Here is a 21,221-nt window from a genome sequence, read left to right as displayed (position 1 = left end):
GCAGGAGCACTTAACTGCTCCAGTAGCACGGAAGAAACAGCTTTTTACAGCTTCCGTGTCAGGATCAGAGCCTACCAAAAGCCACTTCAAAAAGCCATGGCCATCTGCATGAATAGGAAGAAATTAAAAGTAAAGAAACCAGTTTATGAAAAAGGATGGATAAGGAAACAATGGTTCAGTTCCAGGCACTAGCGGGATCTTTGAACAGAACTTAGATGTGTGATTGGAGAGTTGGAAGTACAAAAAATGTTTAGGACTGTGAAGGAACACAAGAATAGCCCAATGAATACTGAGCATGCTTAGTGGCCACAGAATACTCTGACTGAAGGGATGGAAAATTGGGGGGGCAGGGAGAGACAGAAGGGCAACAAAATGGAGTTTCCCAGAAAATGGCATAACTGGCTTGAACCCTCAAGAATGCAACATTTTGTTGCAGATCCCACTTGTTTTCACAAGTAACTTTTAATTTGGGAGATATTACCGCTGATCTCTCTTTTTGTTACAGTTGTAAAGAATTAATACTTCCAAATACTTGACCACTCTGACAACTAGGTAATAGAACCTTTAAAAAAAACCCACAAAACAAAAGAGCTGAATACCTAGACCTGTTGCAGTGTGGAAATCATTATGGCTTTTCAATTATTGTTAAGTGAGCTTTTTCATACCTCCTTGCTTCCAGCTTTATTTATTTATTTATTTATTGTCTTTGTATACTGCCCCATAGCCGAAGCTCTCTGGGCGGTTTACAGTAACTAAAAAACATTAAAAACAAATATACAAGTTTAAAACACATCTTTTAAAAACATTTAAAACACACTTTAAAAAAATTAAAACAATTTAAAAAAAACACATGCTTTTAGTATTTTTATGGTCAGTTTTATCAAGCAAAATGTAGAAACCATGAGTGCTAGAATCTTTTTGTTTTTTAAAAAAGGAGAGCTGTGGCCTCAAAAGTTTAAGTGGCATAACAGTGCCCTGTTGTCTCAGCATAATCCATGGGCACTTTAGCTGCCTGTCTATTAGAATAATAATATACGAAGTATTAGGGCTTACAAGTGTTTGAAGAGCCTGCCTCCACTCAGAAGAGTTCCTAATCCAAGGTTCTCATCCTGCTGAAACAAAAATGATTCGCAGTGACAGCTTTTAAGCAACATGTGGTAGAATATTCAGCTTAATGGGAGAGAAAAGGGTTTAAGTGGCTGAAGTGGTGCTGACTGAAGCAAATTTGATCAATGAGTATGGAGATGATAATGGGGAAAACCATAATGCAAGCTGGGCTTATTTACCTACTTGCTAGCCCTACTTGTTGCAAACAAGCTGGTATTTAGTCATTACATTTTCAAGTATGAATGAGCTCTGAATGAACATCGAATTCTGACAAATTGTAAGAGGTTCTTAAACTGTGAAGCTACCCCACCCCCTTTTATCAAACTTCTATGGTTCCCTTTGAAAAGGGATGTCTTCAGATTCTATAGCACCGACTGGGGATTTGCATAATTTTTTTTAAAAAAAGAATTACTTAAGATTAATTTCTAAAAGCTGAGTCAAGTAGTCTCAGTGAAGTTCATGGTCATAAATCCAGCTGATCCAAGTGGCTTCTCTTTGCCTTATCCAAATGGAGCGGGATAATCCACGGTTTCCATATTTGGTTTGTCATCTGATAGTCCTCACTTTGCCTTTTAGTTCGCTCTTTCCCAATTAAAAAAAAAACGCTTTTTTGCACCTGCACCCGCAGCGGTAAGACCCCTACATTCTTTTCACTTTTTCCAAGCTCCGCCTCTAAAACCTCCCCCTATCAACCAATTGGTCAGCAAAAAAATGACGTATGTTCCTCTCCCCCTTTGCAACGAAGCACAATATGGCTGTAAAGGAGTTCTTGCCGGGGAAGGAAAGGCTGCTGGTCGGTTTCATGCCTGCCTTCCCACGGAGAATGAAATTGACACCCTTTTCTTGTTTGCATTTGCGATATTACACTTAAAGGAATGTATGCTTTTCTGCCTTTATTGATATTTAAGGAGATACACAAGCTGGCAATGCACTTATTTCTCCAAAAAAGCAAGGAAATGCCCCCCCCTTCTCCCTTTCCTTCCCAGAGAATGAAATTGACAAAGCTTTCTGGAGCAGGCTCTTTTCTTGTTTGCATTTGCCATATTACACTTAAACGAATGTATGCTTTTCTGATTTGAAGCAAAAACCCCAGCAAGTAGAATGAAATTGGCAAGGCTTTCGGAGGCAGGCTGAAACTGACCCCCCCCTTTGTCGCTTGCTGTGCATTGCAGATCTCACCCAGAGCGGCCGCCCAGTTTGCAGGCTGGCAAAAAGTAAAATGCATCTGCGCAGTAGTTGCAGACACCCCCCAACACCCCACCATTGCGATGATTGGTTCAATTTTCCCGGGCTTATTCTTGCACATGAGCAAAAGTGCAGATACGTGATTGGCTGGAATGAGGAGAAGGGGCAAGGGGAAATGCCCAAGAACCGCCCATCAGCTGTAAAGTCCACAGTATTGCATCCTAACTCCTGAAGGCACAGCAGACGATTCCCGATTTTAAACAGCAAATCACATTTTTGCCGGTATTGCAAGGAGCGGATTTAACCCGCGAAAATGCGTAACAGCGCCAGACACCATTTGGACAACCGAAAAATAATGAACACACATAGCAGGCGTGCCACACATTTTGCAGTCATCTGGATGAGCCCTCTGTTTTCTGAAGTTCCTCTAGGTCCTCAGGGGCAATTAAAATGTTAAACAAATCTCAGCGACAGAGCTGTCTTCTCAGCCTCTCCATCTGAGTAGCTGGAATGACTTTTTGTTATCATTTGTAACAGAGCAATTATCTGCCACAGCTTGCAAGTTTTTTTGGATGGTGGGGGGAATAGTTCCTTGATCTGAAGTTTAATATAGATTCTTAATTCTCCTATGCATAGCTAAATTTGAATTCTCCTGTTTGGTATATATAACAATTGCTATTTCACAATGTCTAGAGATTAAAAAAAATGTTTACACCCTTACCTCAACATAATGGATACATACTTGGGATTAAGCACTATTTTGTTGTAGAAAAGGCTGGCATAATTTAAAAGTAAAAATAATAAATTGAGCATCTGTAAGATGTACATGTTTGGCTGACTATCTCCTGGCTATACAGTGTTTTGAAAAATAAGAAAGGATGCTGTCACAGCCAACATTTGGGGCCTGTTTGTCACTGTCCCATCAACTGCTGCTCTCTGAGTGGTCAGTTGCAGGGAGGGGCTGGATTCCAGCCTACCTACACCAGTGATCACAGGCAGGTTCCCTGCCCACTCACCCACAAGTGATTGTGGACTGGAGTGGGATGTATTTTCCACATTACTGGATGTTACATCCACTTAAGAGGTAAATGAGATGCTTCATTTCTCTATAGCAGTGGTTCCCAACCTTTATGAGCACGGGACCCCCTTTATAAGCTGAAAAGTTTTTGTGACCCCCTCCCCCCAGGGAGGCAGGCTGGCTGCCAGGAAGGAAGGGGGAAAGCAGCTTTTCTTTGCAGGCTTGCTTCTTTTTGCTTCACAAAAAGCCCTCTCCTCTCATTCTAAGTAAGGCTGTTGCCAGTAGCGGCAGTGCAAGGAGACGGGAATCAGTGATAGTAATCGCCTCTTCTTCCTGGTAGCCCCACCCTCAGCCTCCTTTGGCATCTGCCATGTATTTTATAGGCAAATGCCTGCCCTTAGTGCGCCTGAAAGACGCTCTGGCGCTTCAGGAAAAGGCCTCCCCTCTCGTTTGGAGCAAGGGGGAGGTGTCATCTGCAGCGGCAGTGGAAAGCAGACAGTGTAGAAGGAGTGAAGACTTTTTTAAAAAAATTAATAAATAATTCATTTCTTTACTGTTCGTGGCCCCCAGGTTGGGAACCACTGCTCTATAGTGCCGTAAAAATCTTTGCTGAACTTCTGCCTCTCAAATGTAAACTATCTAATGCAAGATTAAATATTGGTGAGGGCTAAACTGCTAATTGTCAGCCAAGCACCATTAATCTTGCAGAAGAATAGCTGCAATATCTCACACACAATTTATTTACAGTAGCTTCATATATGACCCCCAACTACAGATCAGCCTAATGTAAAGTGTATCAAAACCAGTTTACTGACTAGAAACAATAAATGCCAAGGGCAAGATCACTGTGCAATGCTGTCCAGGTAGTTATGCTCACTTCAGATTTTTCCTAAACACAGGTGTCACCTGGGTGAGTCAGAGTTTGTGTCTACAGTTGGGTCAACTGGACTTCATGGTGGTAACCATGTTTGTTTAATTGCATGTCTGGTCCACATATAAAAAGTGTGTAGGTGCTTAATTTTAGCATCAAAGAGGCCCACAGGTAAGAGGAGTTTCGTCTTCTCTTCCCCGCCACACTTTCTTGCAGCCTGTTGTCCCAGCCCATCTGACTTGATATTGATTTCAGCCCGCAGAAGCACTTTCTGTATTAGAGACTAATGAATTTTGCTGAGTTGATACCTTTATGAGGCCTGAAATTTCTTGCTGAATTTTTTGAATTTTTTAAATTGCTAGCACTCATAAGAACATAAGAACATAAGAAGAGCCTGCTGGATCAGGCCAGTGGCCCATCTAGTCCAGCATCCTGTTCTCACAGTGACCAAACAGGTGCCTGGGGGAAGCCCGCAAGCAGGACCCGAGTGCAAGAACACTCTCCCCTCCTGAGGCTTCCGGCAACTGGTTTTCAGAAGCATGCTGCCTCTGACTAGGGTGGCAGAGCACAGCCATCACGGCTAGTAGCCATTGATAGCCCTGTCCTCCATGAATTTGTCTAATCTTCTTTTAAAGTCATCCAAGCTGGTGGCCATTACTGCATCTTGTGGGAGCAAATTCCATACTTTAACTATGCGCTGAGGAAAGAAGTACTTGCTTTTGTCTGTCCTGAATCTTCCAACATTCAGCTTCTTTGAATGTCCACAAGTTCTAGTATTATGAGAGAGGGAGAAGAACTTTTCTCTATCCACTTTCTCAATGCCATGCATAATTTTATACACTTCTATCATGTTTCCTCTGACCCGCCTTTTCTCTAAACTAAAAAGCCCCAAATGCTGCAACCTTTCCTCGTAAGGGAGTCGCTCCATCCCCTTGATCATTCTGGTTGCCCTCTTCTGAACCTTTTCCAACTCTATAATATCCTTTTTGAGATGAGGTGACCAGAACTGTACACAGTATTCCAAATGTGGCCGCACCATAGATTTATACAACGGCATTATAATATCGGCTGTTTTATTTTCAATACCTTTCCTAATTATCGCTAGCATGGAATTTGCCTTTTTCACAGCTGTCGCACACTGGGTCGACATTTTCATCGTGCTGTCCACTACAACCCCGAGGTCTCTCTCCTGGTCGGTCACCGCCAGTTCAGACCCCATGAGCGTATATGTGAAATTCAGATTTTTTGCTCCAATATGCATAATTTTACACTTGTTTATATTGAATTGCATTTGCCATTTTTCCACCCATTCACTCAGTTTGGAGAGGTCTTTTTAGAGCTCTTTGCAATCCCTTTTTGTTTTAACAACCCTGAACAATTTAGTGTCGTCAGCAAACTTGGCCACTTCACTGCTCACTCCTAATTCTAAGTCATTAATGAACAAGTTGAAAAGTACAGGTCCCAATACTGATCCTTGAGGGACTCCACTTTCTACAGCCCTCCATTGGGAGAACTGTCCATTTATTCCTACTCTCTGCTTTCTGCTTTTTAACCAATTCCTTATCCACAAGAGGACCTCTCCTCTTATTCCATGACTGCTAAGCTTCCTCAGAAGTCTTTGGTGAGGTACCTTGTCAAACGCTTTTTGAAAGTCTAAGTACACTATGTCCACTGGATCACCTCTATCTATATGCTTGTTGACACTCTCAAAGAATTCTAATAGGTTACTGAGACAGGACTTTCCCTTGCAGAAGCCATGCTGGCTCTGCTTCAGCAAAGCTTGTTCTTCTATGTGCTTAGTTAATCTAGCTTTAATAATACTTTCTACCAGTTTTCCAGGGACAGAAGTTAAGCTAACTGGCCTGTAATTTCTGGGATCCCCTCTGGATCCCTTTTTGAATATTGGCATTACATTTGCCACTTTCCAGTCCTCAGGCACGGAGGAGGACCTGAGGGACAAGTTACATATTTTGGTTAGCAGATCAGCAATTTCACATCTCATGATTTCACACACTCATGATTGTTGTGCTTGATAAATGGACTACTGCCTACCAAATTATGGAAGGTCTTCATAAATATTTACTTCAAACACCAATGCATGAATATTTCAGCTCAAATGTCTGATATGCTGACCACCTCTTCTGGTGCTTCCTAACTGAATTTGTTGAAAAGCAATGACACAGCCTCTACTTTATTTGATTGTATTTGCTGCTTATTGGCAAGATTAATGTTTGAAGCCATATTGTGTAAGAGGTGGAAATTAATGCTTTACTGAAAACACTGTCATGCTCATTGCTGTCTGTCTTACAACAAAAAATTGAGAACTATGCTACCAAAAATCGTATGTCAGCTTTTTAGTTTTGTGGCAGTAGAAAGTCAGAAAGATGCCTGGCACTAACCTCAACTCTTAATTCTGTCTGTGACAAGAACCGGTAAGGCAGCTAGCCGATTAGCTCATGCTATGAGCTGTCCCATAATGGAGCGAGACATCGATATGGCCATTTACCAAGTGTTCTGAGAATGAGCACTCATTTCCCTTCATTTATTGAGTCTCTATGGGAATAATAGTTTAATTTACCTCAGAATCATATTTGTCTGAAAGAGAGAAAGGAAATAGAAGCCAGAATTGTTTTTTGGGGGGATGGGTTTTTTGTTGTGTTGGTTGGGTGAGGAAACGCCAGAACACAGCACAAAGTATAAACCTTATTAGGTGTGGTTCCTAATTTGCAGAAATTTAAAGTTTAAGTATTTTTCCCTTGTCATATGCCATCCAGACTCTCACAATTCATTTAGATCAACAGAGGCTAAGCTATGGCCCTCCAGAGTTGGACTCCATCAGCCCCAGCTGGCATAGGCAACAAGTCAGAGATGATGGGATCTATAGCCCAACAGCCCCACCCCTAATTTAAAAAGTGTAAGAATTGCTTTAAGAACATAGGAAGCTGTTAATGCAATCCTGTTTACAAGAAATAATGGCACAGCGATGCCTCAGAAACAAAAGGGGCTCCAGTGGGGATAGGGCCCAGGTCAGACTACTTATCCACCTAGCTCAGTAGTGTCTACTCTGACTGGCAGCAGCTCTTCAAGGTCCCAGGCAGAGATCTTCTGCATCATCGGCTACCTGATTCTTTTAGCTGAAGCCTTTTGCCGGATCAGACCAAAGTCCAGCTAGTCAAGCAAACTGTTTTCTACTGTTGGCCACTAACATCTGGCATTCAAGAGCTACACTGCCTCTGACCATTGCTGTTCTGTTTCTTTATTTAAATGTTTATGTAACCTGCTCTTCATTCTTCACACAATCCCAGAGTAACAAATAAGATTTAAAACAATACAATCAAACAAGAGTGGCTAACGTGTTGCCCTCCAAATGTTGCTGGACTACAGCTCCCATCATCCCTCTGGACTGGCCATGCCATGGGGCTGATGAGAGTTGGAATCCAATAGTATCTGGAAGGAGCACAGTTTTTCCACCTCTGCATAAAAGATTTAAATCCAGCTTAATATAAAATCAGACAATATAACAACATAGCTACTTCAATCAAGTGATGGGCACCACTTTAGTCAAATGCTTGGGTGAGTAGCCATCAAAACTCTTAATGTTGGTGATGCTTGCAACTGAGATGGGAGGGCATTCCACAGTCGGAGTGCCACCACTAAGAAACCCTCTCATGGGTTGCCACATACTGTATCTAGAGAACTGAGGCACATGAGAAGGTAATTCCTCTAATGACACTGAAGTCCAGACAGGTGTATACAGAGCCAGTGTGGTACAGTGGTTAGAGTGTCAGAATAGGACCTGAGGTGGTTGTGAAATCCCCGCTTAGCTATGCAGGTCACTAGGTGACCCTGGGCCAATCACTGCCTACTGCACATGGTTGTTGTGAACATAAAATAGGGGAAGAACTACAGTTGTACACCATCTTGAGCTCCTTGGAGGAAAGGTGGGATATACTTGTAATAAAATAAATAAGGGAGCAGGTGGTCTTCCAGTGATTTGGGTGAAAGGTATGTAGCAATGGTGGCCAGTTTAGCCACTGACAGGTTTGTCTAGTTCAATTGCAAATACCTGACATGTTATGACAGCAAGGTACCTGCCATGTGGATTTCTAGAGGGCAAGACAAGTGTATGCACACATGTGTATACATGGAAGTCTGGAGTCCTGTATGCTGCTGCAATCCCATGCATGCTTACTTGGGAGGATGTATGACTTAACTCTTGGGCAGTGGTGGTTGGTGCCCATTGGAACTGGTAGGGTGGAAGGCAGGATGCCCAACATGAGGTTGGGCCAGAGCCAATGACAGGCAGAGTCATCTAGTTCTAATTTTGTCCCCATCTTCCTCCCTGCTGAGTTCTACAAGGGTAACATTGAGACAAAGGAAGAGGAAGCTGCCCCATCCAGTGCCAGCCCTGGCCAGGTTTTAAGTATAAGGGCGGGCAGGTGAGGACAAGCTGAGGCTGGAGAGCCACTGCCTATTCGCCCCAGAGCACCCGTCTCCACTGCTTCGGAGTCAATATGCATGAGGAGGAAGAAGGAGCGGAACTTTTACTAGTGGCTGAGCGATCCAGCCAAGAAGGGGGTATCACAAGGGGGTGGGAGAGAAGCAAAGAGGCGGGGGCAGGAGCTGCCTGTTGCTAGCTCTCCCAGAGCAGGCGAGTAGCAGCGAGTAGGTTTTAAAATGCCGCTGCCGCTGTGACGCGCAGATCCCTTGCGCCATTCATTCGGGAGCAGGAGGCACACACCAAAGTGGAGCTAATCTGCTTCCAGGCAGGGCAGTGAGGGTTTTCTTCTGTGTTTTTGAATGCAAAACAAACCATCTCTTGCCCCGATGAGAAAATCGGAATGAGCCGAGAGCGGCAGGTTGCGAAAGAAAAACCTCCCTCGAACTTCCCCCGAAGAGGCACTGCGAGAGGGTTGGGCGGCAAGACAGCCTAAACCAAAGGAGGGCGCCTCGGCTCTGCAAGAGTTACCCGCACTCCCACCTTCTGCTGCGGGAGAAGGCAGCCCACGCCCACGCGGCCGACTTAGCCGGTCGGCGCTGGGGTGGCCGGCGTCAAAGTACTCCTGTCGCCCGGCTCTTCTGTGCACCGTCCGGCGTTGGGGAAAGGCCACTGGAGAGCAGTGTGGCGGCCGGGCGGATGCCGGGCATGTGGGCAGGCAACTGAACCACGGACTGCTGTGGTGAGTGGCTGGCTGGTTGGCTGGCGCCGCGGAAGGGGGTAGCTCCTTGGGGTGGATCGAGCCCCTTCTCCTGCGACGAGGGAGAAAGCGGGGCAGCGCAATGACACGCCTGCGCTGCCTCACCCAGCGCTTTTTCCAGTGCAAGGGGAGTGGTATCGGTGGTGGTGAAAACTGGGGCGTGCAAGGCGGACCCCCATTCCTAGAGCGGGCAAGTTAGGCAGCCAGGTGACATGAACCAGGGCGCCCTCTTCAAGTTTCTTGCTCCGGAGTGAAGGGAAACTCGCTTGGCTAAACGGAGTCAACCGCGTTGTCTGTGCGCGCGCGCAAGGGGAAAAAGAAAGGGTGCACGCAAGAGAAGACAGCGGCTGCTGCTACCTTCTCCCTGGGCACCGGGGCAGGGAGGATTGGGTCCGTGGCGCTACCTAGAGAGAAAGCGAGAGCAGCCTGCCCTTCTCTCCGCCGTATGGGTGGCGCAGCGCAGACTGGCCAGGGAAGGAGCAGCCGCCTCATTCCCCTGCCTGCGCTCTTCCTCTGGGTGGTGCTGTCGTGAGGATTCAGCCCTGGGAGCCCAGTCATCCCCGTTGCCCTGCCCAGAAAGCAAGGGAGCAGGCAGAGATCGTGATGGCTGTGCCTTCTGCTCCCGCTGGGTGACCCTGCTGGGCCCATTCTTTCCCACTGTAGTGCCCAAAGAGAGAAGGTCATCTCCAGCTAGAGCAGGGGAGCCTGTTGGACTCCTGATTCCCATCATCCGTGAGCATTTGCCTTGCTGGCTGGGGCTGATGGGAGTTGGAGTCCAACAGCATCTGAAGGGCCACAGGCCCCCCACTCTTGAGGTACAGCCTTCAGGCAGGTGAGCAATTAGAGGGGGAAGCAACCATGACTTGCTTGTTCTTGTCAGTGCTAGCAAGCTTTGAACTACTTGCTGTTTGAGCCTGTCTCCTTCCCAGCAAAAAGAATTGTGTTTAATTTAATGCATGGACTTGAGAGTAAGCGTTTCATACTGGTACGGAATCACCCTGTTCATATGTGCCTATCTGTTGGCTACTGCTTGCCTGGCTGTTTTTGTGTCGGATTCTGATGCAGCCAGGCCAGGACAGTTGCTTTTTTTAAAAAAAGAAACTTGGTTGCTGCTTGAGAGTAAGCTGCTCTAGAGGTACTTTTAATCCTTACCCACATTCTGTGCCACGTTCTATTCCCTATTGAGAATCGCTAGTTTGATAATTCTCCGCAATGTGCTTGGTTTTATCATTCTGGAATAAGCTATTGCCTTTGGTTTATTACTTTTTGGGGAGCTAACATAAAAGTGCTTTTCTCTCTCTCTTTTTGCAGTTATTGTATCTACAATTTGACTGCAAAAGCTAACTTGGCTAGAATGCACATTCAATTCAAGATTTCAAAACAGAGGACACTTAATTGTGGTTTTGAGCATGGGATTCCATCACATAATGGCAAATTCAGGTTGTGTGATTCAAGTAGATTTGGACTGTTACGCAACAGACTCAGTTCCTAAAAAAAATCAGGAGTTTTATGCTAAGTAATGTGAGAGGAAAATGCCCTAGAAAGTGTGGGATAACAACTGATGCAACGTTGTATAATCTCCCTGCAGACAAATTGGAATGCATGTGCAATAAACAGTGGACACTGTATCATCTTGCAAACTAATCAAGAAGAATGCTTAATAAATAGGTTGTCTGGAAGTGACCTGAGTTATAGCTGTGCTCGCTTTGTTTTGTTCCGAGAGCATTTTTGCATCACTGCGATTGCTAGGCAGTTCATTTTAGCTATACAAAAAGCCAGAATGTTTATGTGCAGGCAGTAGCACTGGAAAAGACTATGAACATGGCTATTGAGAAGTGGAAAGATTTAAAATAAGGTTCCCATCCTGGTAGGTACTATTACAAGCAGCCATGGGAGTGGCGCTGCCTTCTTTTGGGATACGAGTTTGCAAGAGCTCCTGCGCAGCTAGATCTGTTTAAGCCAGGATCCAGTCATAATCTTGGGTGACTTGTAAGACTGAAATCTAATCGTTTATTTGTAATCGCAGACTGCGATTGAACTGGGGCTGTCAGTGTATTGTCAGGCCATAGATAAGAGGTAAAGGACTGGCTTCTTCCATTATCTTGGACCTCCCTTGTGACAATTGGAGGGCAGTTCTTTTAAGAAAAAGTGTTCCTACAGTAAGATTTCTCTTATTAGCCTTGTAAAATGTTATACACATAAGCAGCTGTGCAAACCTAACCTCTTTAACTAACTATACATTTAGAAGTTAGCTAACAGTACATAACATTAAAATATAACAACAACAATATTGCCAAGAATTCACTGTAATCTGTTCCATTTACTGTTGATTGGGAAGGCGAGTTAATGACATCATTGATTATATGCCAGAGTTTAAAGTCACTGAACCTTGTGAACAAATAGGTATTGCAAGACAAATTGTTGACTAATTGAAATGCGAACTAGAGTGGCACCAAGTGGAGATTAAATGCTCTAAGGTTCATCACTGCTGAAGTTGATAATGGTAATGAGTTTACTGTGTTACCAGGAATAGCCAGAACCTCAGCATAGATTTGACCATGTATTTAATGCTAAAGTCTCTCTGTGTTTTTGTTTTGTTTTGGTGCATCATGTTATAGGAATTTGTGAACTGCTCTGGATTTGTTAACTGTTCTGGGATTTTCTAAATTAAGAACAATCTTTGCCTTTTTTCAATCTACTATATAAATTTAAATAAAGTACATGCTCAACAGAGTATGTTTTAGTAAAACTCTTGCAGATATTATACAAGACAATATGTGTAGACCCTATGGTGGCTTTTCAGTGGTAAGGTTTTTACTGGGAATGGCTGGATATTATACAGCCGTGAGAGTGGCTGTATACTATAGCCAGCGTGGATTTTTCGCATTCCGCAATGTTAAATTGAAAATATGCCCCATGCCATTCTGATGCTTCCCATAAGCTCATTTCAAAACAAAACCTTACAAACCTTATAGTCCTGAATTCAGAAATGCTTGCCTAACAACCCTCTCAATTTTCATGGCGATACACAAAACAGTTAGAGAGAATCAAGAGTTCAAAGTGTAAAAAGAGAAAAAAACCCAGACCCCTTTTGGACTTTTTTCTGTCAGAGTTCTCATAATTTGTTGAAACTAATTAAAAATCAGCAGCTTTCACTGAGTACCTGTAATCCTATTACTGACCTGGCCCCGTACTCTGATCTTCATCTTCTGCAGATTAAAAGTTAAGAAAATGCCTGGCTGATTTTTAATTAATTTAAGAAAGTTTACCTTGAACTCTAATGTCGGACATGCTCAGTAAGAACCAACTGTCAGTGTTCTCAAAGCCAGACTGACAGCTACTTGGCTCATTGGGGCCACACCCATGCCAGACCTTTATTTCATTTGAGACAGTCATGGCTTCCCCCAAAGAATCCTGGGAAGTGTAATTTGTGAAGGGTACTGAGAGGAGACTCCTATTTCCCTGACAAAGCTCCAGTGACCAGAGTGGTTTAACAGGAAGCCGCTCTGACTGAAGTTCTGTGAGGGGAACAGGACGTCTCCTAGCAACTCTCAGCACCCTTCACTAACTACACTTCCCAGGATCCTTTGGGAGAAGCCATGACTGTCTAAAGTGAAATAAAGGTCTGGTGTGGATGTGGCCAGGGACAGCTTTGGTTTAAATTTGTGTGGGAGGCTACATGTGCCTGCTGTAGAATAAAAAGGTGGGGGAAACACTGAAAAGCAGTGATATAGTTCATAATGTTTTCCTTTTGGAAAGAAAAGGGGCTTCTCCTCTGCCCAGTGCCCACTCACCCAATCTCCTCCCCTCCTCCTCCCCTCCCCCGGGCCAGTTTCATCTATCCGAAACATGATTGCACAGAAATAAATCTCATGGAACTCAAAAAGTATGCAAATGATCAGTCCCACCCTTCCTTCTCCCTCCTATTCCCTCCCTCTTTCCCCTTCCCTCACCCTTCCTTTGCCCCACCCCCTTCTAATCACCTCCTTCCTCCTCCCCCCATGGTCAGATTTACCTATCTTAAGCATGCTTGCACAGGAGTAAATCCCACTGAACTCAATAAGCATGCAAATGATCAACCCTGCCCTGCCCTTCACCTTCCTCCCATCACCTCCCTTTTGCCCCTTCCCTCCCCTTTCCTTTGCCCCTCCCCTTCCAATCCTCTCCTTCTGCTCCCCTCCCCTCTCCCCTCCCTTTCTCCTTCCCTCTCCTCTCCCCTCCCCTCCCCTCCCCCTCCCCCCATGGTCAGTTTTACCTATCCTAACCATGATTGCATGGGAGTAAATCCCATTTAACTCAATAAGCATACAAATGATCAGACCTGCCTTTTCCCTCCTTCCCCTCCCCTCTCCCTTCCTCCTCCCCTGCCCTCTTCCTCCTCCCCTGCCCTCTTCCTCCTCCCCTGCCCTCTTCCTCCTCCCCTGCCCACTCCAGCCCTCCATTCCCCCCTGGTCAGTTTTACCTATCCTACGCATGATTGTGTGGGAGTAAATCCCACTGAACTCAATAAACATTCAAGTGATCAAACCTGTCCTCCTCCCCTCCCCCTCATTCCTGCTCCTCTCCCCCTCCTCCCCTCCCTCCTCCTCCCCTTCCCATCCCCTGTGGTCAATTTTACCTATCCTAAGCATGATTGCAGGGAAGTAAATCTCACTGAACTCAATAAGCATGCAAATGATCGATCCATTCTTGGCAAACTTGCACAGAATCCCATTTCTTACCTCCCGGATTAAAAAGCAGAGAAATTCACAAATAGGCAAAAAACCTTGCAGTTTAAGAACATACCTATAGCTCACAGATATTTCTATCAAACTTTAAAAAGCAGGGAAATTGGGCAGCTATAGTGAATACACCAGGGGAGCAGGAGAGGTGTTGGTCTTTCACAGTCCAATCCACTTCCTGTCCTAGCTTGGAAGAATTTGGCAACGTGCCTCTGAGCATATGGGGAGTGGTGGCAACACCTGCCATCTCCAAAGATGGAAAATTACATTTTTGTATGTTTGTTGGTGCTGGGCAGTGGGGAGGAAGCCAGTCAGTGGATGCAGCATTCCTCACCCATGTGCCCCATGTGCTGCAACACAGACCCTCCCTGCCTTTTTGTACATCACAGGTGGGGAACCTCTGGCCCAAGGCTGAATGTGGCTCTCTGGTTCTTTCTGTCGGGCCCTTAGAACTCACCTCTCTCCAGTGCTGTTCTGCACCCTCCTAAAGTACTTTTGCCTGGCTGGAAAGTGCCTTTGAACTATGGGGATGATGCTTGCCTTAATGGAAGATACATGGGGTGGGGCAGGGGGAAGGTAGAAAGGTCTGGCTTCAGCCTGGCTGGAGTGTAACTTGTACAAAGGTAGTCACACCCATTGTTCCAATCACTTTTGCCTCTGGCTGCATCCACTTTGTATCTGGCCCTGCCCATTACTGACTTGCAACCCTCAGAAGGTTGTCCATGAGAAAATGTGGCACTTGGGCTAAAGATGGTTCCCTACCCCTGTTCTATATGATTAAGTCACATCTGCTTTGGCCCCGAAAGGTATAATGGATCCAGGCAATAGTATAAACACTGGTTGCATTTATGTAACGGCCAGCTATTTAAATTGCTTGGTTCAAAAGGAACTAATAGAACCAGCGTATAAACCAGTCACCAGCGTATAAATTTTCACTTTAAATTACATGCCCCTCAATTCTTCAGATTTACTAAGAATAAGATCTTGCATATGGCAATCCTAACAGGACACTACTGATACTACTAATATGTGTGAGAATAGTTACTGTTATATTTATACCTGTTTACACTTACTTAAGAGACCCTCCGTGGCGCAGAGTGGTAAGCGGCAGTAACGCAGCCGAAGCTCTGCTCATGGCCGGAGTTCGATTCCAACAGAAGGAAGAAGTCGAATCTCCGGTAAAAGGGGTCGAGGTCCACTCAGCCTTCCATCCATCCATGGTCGGTAAAATGAGTACCCGGCATACGCTGCGGGGTAAAGAAAGACCGGGGAAGAAACTGGCAAAACCACCCCATATATACGGTCTGCCTAGTAAACGTCACAAGACGTCACCCTAAGAGTTGGAAACGACTCGCACTATAAGTGCGGGGACACCTTTACCTTTACTTTTTACACTTATGGAGGCAACAGAAGATTTATTATGCATGTCAAGATGCAGAAGATTTGTTATGCATGGTAGCAAAAAATTTCAACATCAAAAAGAATTGCTTTAATATGGTAGTCTTCCACGCCACTTGACATCTCTCACACCTGCACCATACATTTAAAGCACATGGCTTCCCCCAAAGATTCCTGGGAACTGTAGTTTACCCCTCACAGAGTTACAATTCTAAGCACCCCTAACAAACTACAGCTTCCATAATTCTTTGGGAGAAGCCATGTGTGTTAAATGTATGGAATGGATGTGACCATCAACTCAAATAATTTTTTCATTTAATTAGCTCCATTGATATTGCACTTTTTCTTGTGTCTCACTAGTTTATTTAGTTAGAACCAGGATATCATATAAAAGTTAAAACAATCACAACCTGAAAATGCCCTGAATTAAAATTCTAATTCAGGTATTGCATTCCCACAGAGTTGTAGAATACCCAATATTTTGGACATGCTTCTCATCTCATTCCAGATATTTAATAATACAATATGTGGAACTGAGGTAGACCTACTTAATATACTGCTTATGGCTTGATGGCTATTGATAGCAACCTGTGTATTTTCATCTTTGCTTTATATGGGTTTTGGAAGGGCGCTGGAAAACAAAACAAAAATATACCCTGCAGTAGGCTGCAAATCCTAGATTTGTCTAGGTTGGACTCTTTATTTTATTTTCAGTCCACTGTAATCAAGACATTTCAGGGACTTTGAGGGCGCCTACTTGTGGCTTTCTGAGATAAAAAATTGCTTGGCTCTTCTCCCGCTTTCCAAATACAAACAGTGTGTGTGCTGACATGGTTGATACACCTCTTAGTATTACTGGTACATATATACATACACAAACAGCTGCAGTGAGGAGAGTGTAGATATAGGAATTCACAATGTGCCCTCTTCTTTCTGTTTAAAAAAAGACTCCTGTCTGATACTCCATGAAGGGCCGTAACTCAGGAGTGTAGATGTCGTTTGCATGTGTAACATTTCCCATTCCGTTCTCAGCATCTCCAGTTAATAATCTCTGACTGGCTGCAATGCTTCAAGGTCTTAGGCAGACGGTATGGAGCAGTGGTCTGATTCAAGCCCCATTCTCACCTTTTCTGCATGCATGGAGAGATGCATGCATGCCAAATACCCCCAACCTCTGCGTGTTGGCTGGCTCTCGTTCCAACTTCCCATGTATAAGGCTAAAGGGAAAGAGAGATATCTGCAAGTACAACTGTATGTGCACAGTCTGGAACCCTGGTGAGAGTACCAGACCTACACATGAACATTTGTATGTTCCGAGAGCCCTTTTTCTTGTGGCTTTGTAATGGGGCAAGTGGATATGGGGAGGGGTGTCGCCAACCAGTGTCACCCTGTTTCCCCTTTACATGTTGACTGAACATGTGGAAAAGGTGAGAATAGGGATTAAGTAAATGGAAACTTTATATGTTGTTACTTGAGCATTTTGCAGGTTCTTGATCAGAGGGGAAGTAGGCAAACCAAGGGAGGATTCACAAGTTTCAACTTTGAGGGGGTTAACTTTGAATAAATGCAGTTGCATAATGCTGCTCTTGCAGCTGCTGATACTGACAGGAATAGCTCTTTCACATTTTACAGTTTATTTCAAAGGTTATATATTAGCAGATTTATTTGGACTTTTTGTCTCCGTGTGCATCACTGCTCACTGTTCATGCTGAACCACAGCTGCTATCTATTGTCTGTGTGATGTGACTGGAGTTATGACCTGCTTTGAATCACATTATTCTAGCTAATTTGGTGTCTTCTGCAAATATGGTCCTGATTCCAGTTTCTTAAAAAATGCAAACATATAGTCTTTTAAATCATCCCCAGCAACTAGGACTTCAGTGTTTAATGAAATGATTGGATTTACTGGTTAAAATTAAAAAGGTGCCCCGATTAATTGTGCATCAGATTTATTAATTTTTTTAATATGTTTTTAAATACAGGCATTTAATGCAGTTATTTATAAAATCTGCAGATGGAAACGAGCATCTTAACCTAGGTGAAGAACATGTGGCCCTCCCGAAGTTGCTGGTCTCCAACTCCCATCTTCCCTGACCATTTGCCATGCTGGCTGGAGCTGATGAAGTCCAATAACATCTGGAAGGCCACAGGTTCCCCAGTCCTGCTGTTAAAAGAGGCATTACTTCTTTTCTCTCAAATAGGGATTCCTCTTCAGTGCCTGCTACGATATGCATGCATCATCTAAAAACAAGGAGAGCATGCTTCTTGCTTCGGAAATACTGGTTTTATCCATATATAAATGTAATCAACTAAAACTCATACAGAGCCAGTGTGGTATAGTGGTTAGGTGGGAGACCTGGGTGCAAATCCCTACTCAGCCATGAAGCTCACTGGGTGACCTTGGGCCAGTCACCATCTCTCAGCCTAACGTATCTCACATTGTAAGGATAAAATGGGGAGTGGAGGAACCATGTATGCCACCTTAATCTCCTTGGCGGAAGGTAGAATATAAATGTTAAAATAAAAAATAATACATAATAATGTAATACAGCTGATCAACTAGGTTTTTTTCTTTCTTTAAAAAATGGGTGATTGCTCTGCTATCTACATAGTGTTTGATATTCTCAAATAATTCTGGAATACTTTTTCAAGAGCTCAGTCCAAGCCTTGATCATGCTCTCCATAAAACTGAAGTAAATAGATCAGTAGTTTCTTGAATGTTCCCTGGATCATTTACATTTGCTACCTTCTTATTCTCTGGTGTGGCAGCTGACTTTTAGTAATAATAAGCTGCATATTTTGGTTCAAAATCAAGAGTTTTCTTAAAGTACTCTCAGTGAATGCTATCTGGTGCTAATGACTTATTATATCTTAACTTATCAATTATTTCTAAGGAATAATCCTTGACATTTCTATTTAACCTATATTCTTCAAATGCACTTTCCATAACTATGTTCCAATATGTCCTGCAGTAAACAGTGATGCAAATACCTTCCCCCTTATACTCTTTATCAGTGCTTATTTTGGTAAAAAATGAGGTGGGAGCAGTGACCATAGTGCTATTAAATTAAACATACATGTAAATGGCCAATTGCCAAGAAAATCCAACACGGTCACATTTGACTTCAAAAGAGGAAACTTCACAAAAATGAGGGGATTGGTAAAAAGAAAGCTGAAAAACAAAGTCCAGAGGGTCACATCACTCGAAAATGCTTGGAAGTTGTTTAAAAACACTATATTAGAAGCTCAACTGGAGTGCATACTGCAGAACAGAAAAGGTACCGCCAGGGCCAAGAAGATGCCAGCATGGTTAACGAGTAAAGTCAAGGAAGCTCTTAGAGGCAAAAAGTCTTCCTTCAGAAAATGGAAGTCTTGTCCGAATGAAGAAAATAAAAAAGAACACAAACTCTGGCAAAAGAAATGCAAAAAGACAATAAGGGATGCTAAAAAAGAATTTGAGGAGCACATTGCTAAGAACATAAAAACCAACAACAAAAAATTCTATAAATACATTCAAAGCAGGAGACCATCTAGGGAGGCGATTGGACCCCTGGATGATAAGGGAGTCAAAGGTGTACTAAAGAACAATAAGGAGATTGCAGAGAAGCTAAATGAATTCTTTGCATCTGTCTTCACAGTGGAAGATATAGGGCAGATCCCTGAACCTGAACTAACATTTGCAGGAAGGGATTCTGAGGAACTGAGACAAATAGTGGTAACGAGAGAGGAAGTTCTAGGCTTAATGGACAATATAAAAACTGACAAATCACCAGGCCCGGATGGCATCCACCCGAGAGTTCTCAAAGAACTCAAATGTGAAATTGCTGATCTGCTAACTAAAATATGTAACTTGTCCCTCAGGTCCTCCTCCGTGCCTGAGGACTGGAAAGTGGCAAATGTAACACCAATATTCAAAAAGGGATCCAGAGGGGATCCCGGAAATTACAGGCCAGTTAGCTTAATTTCTGTCCCTGGAAAACTGGTAGAAAGTATTATTAAAGCTAGATTAACTAAGCACATAGAAGAACAAGCCTTGCTGAAGCAGAGCCAGCATGGCTTCTGCAAGGAAAAGTCATGTCTCAGTAACCTATTAGAATTCTTTGAGAGTGTCAACAAGCATGTAGAGGTGATCCAGTGGACATAGTGTACTTAGACTTTCAAAAAGCGTTTGACAAGGTACCTCACCAAAGACTTCTGAGGAAGCTTAGCAGTCATGGGATAAGAGGAGAGGTCCTCTTGTGGATAAGGAATTGGTTAAAAAGCAGAAAGCAGAGAGTAGGAATAAATGGACAGTTCTCCCAATGGAGGGCTGTAGAAAGTGGAGTCCCTCAAGGATCAGTATTGGGACCTGTTCTTTTCAACTTGTTCATTAATGACCTAGAATTAGGAGTGAGCAGTGAAGTGGCCAAGTTTGCTGACGACACTAAATTGTTCAGGGTTGTTAAAACAAAAAGGGATTGCGAAGAGCTCCAAAAAGACCTCTCCAAACTGAGTGAATGGGTGGAAAAATGGCAAATGCAATTCAATATAAGCAAGTGTAAAATTATGCATATTGGAGCAAAAAATCTGAATTTCACATATACGCTCATGGGGTCTGAACTGGCGGTGACCGACCAGGAGAGAGAGCTCAGGGTTGTAGTGGACAGCACGATGAAAATGTCGACCCAGTGTGCGACAGCTGTGAAAAAGGCAAATTCCATGCTAGCGATAATTAGGAAAGGTATTGAAAATAAAACAGCCGATATCATAATGCCATTGTATAAATTTATGGTGTGGCCGCATTTGGAATGCTGTGTACAGTTCTGGTTGCCTCATCTCAAAAAGGATATTATAGAGTTGGAGAAGGTTCAAAAAAGGGCAACCAGAATGATCAAGGGGATGGAGCGACTCCCTTACGAGGAAAGGTTGCAGCATTTGGGGCTTTTTAGTTTAGAGAAAAGGCGGGTCAGAGGAAACATGATAGAAGTGTATAAAATTATGCATGGCATTGAGAAAGTGGATAGAGAAAAGTTCTTCTCCCTCTCTCATAATACTAGAACTTGTGGACATTCAAAGAAACTGAATGTTGGAAGATTCAGGACAGACAAAAGCAAGTACTTCTTTACTCAGCGCATAGTTAAACTATGGAATTTGCTCCCACAAGATGCAGTAATGGCCACCAGCTTGGATGGCTTTAAAAGAAGATTAGACAAATTCATGGAGGACAGGGCTATCAATGGCTACTAGCCATGATGGCTGTGCTGTGCCACTCTAGTCAGAGGCAGCATGCTTCTGAAAACCAGTTGCCAGAAGCCTCAGGAGGGGAGAGTGTTCTTGCACTCGGGTCCTGCTTGCGGGCTTCCCCCAGGCACCTGTTTGGCCACTGTGAGAACAGGATGCTGGACTAGATGGGCCACTGGCCTGATCCAGCAGGCTCTTCTTATGTTCTTATGAGGTGCCGGCACTCATATCTTAATAAAAGTGCTGTGGGTGCCAGCACAAAATGGCTGCGGTGGGCAGTAAAAAAAAGAGGTGATGTATTTTGTAGCAGTGAGCACCATCACGAAAAAGCATTGTCCTTTATTATCTAACAGGGATACTGCCTTTCTTTTTGGTTTTCAGCTTCTGATACATTTAAAGAATTTTTTTTTAGGTCTGTAACAATTTGCTTCTCAAATTCCTTCTTTGCTTGTAAAACCTGACCCTCACATACAAACACCGAACAGATTAGCTTCACAATTGTA

General features: G+C 43.7%; 1 protein-coding gene across 2 annotated transcripts in view; it reads left to right on the top strand.

Annotated features, from left to right (window-relative positions):
• The first annotated feature begins 8,840 nt into the window (after positions 1-8,840).
• Positions 8,841-21,221, top strand: part of LPAR3 (lysophosphatidic acid receptor 3) — a 50,287-nt gene continuing 37,906 nt past the window's right edge. The window contains exon 1 of one of the 2 annotated variants that reach the window (XM_061633509.1): positions 8,841-9,361. The gene's annotated coding sequence lies outside the window, so the exon portion shown is untranslated. Of the gene's footprint in view, positions 9,362-9,977; positions 10,212-21,221 lie in introns of those variants that run through there. The other variant, XM_061633510.1, reaches the window with a different exon arrangement.

Source organism: Rhineura floridana, chromosome 6 (assembly GCF_030035675.1).
Source record: "Rhineura floridana isolate rRhiFlo1 chromosome 6, rRhiFlo1.hap2, whole genome shotgun sequence".
Taxonomy (NCBI): domain Eukaryota; kingdom Metazoa; phylum Chordata; class Lepidosauria; order Squamata; family Rhineuridae; genus Rhineura; species Rhineura floridana.
This window is presented reverse-complemented; position numbering and strand designations above follow the sequence as displayed.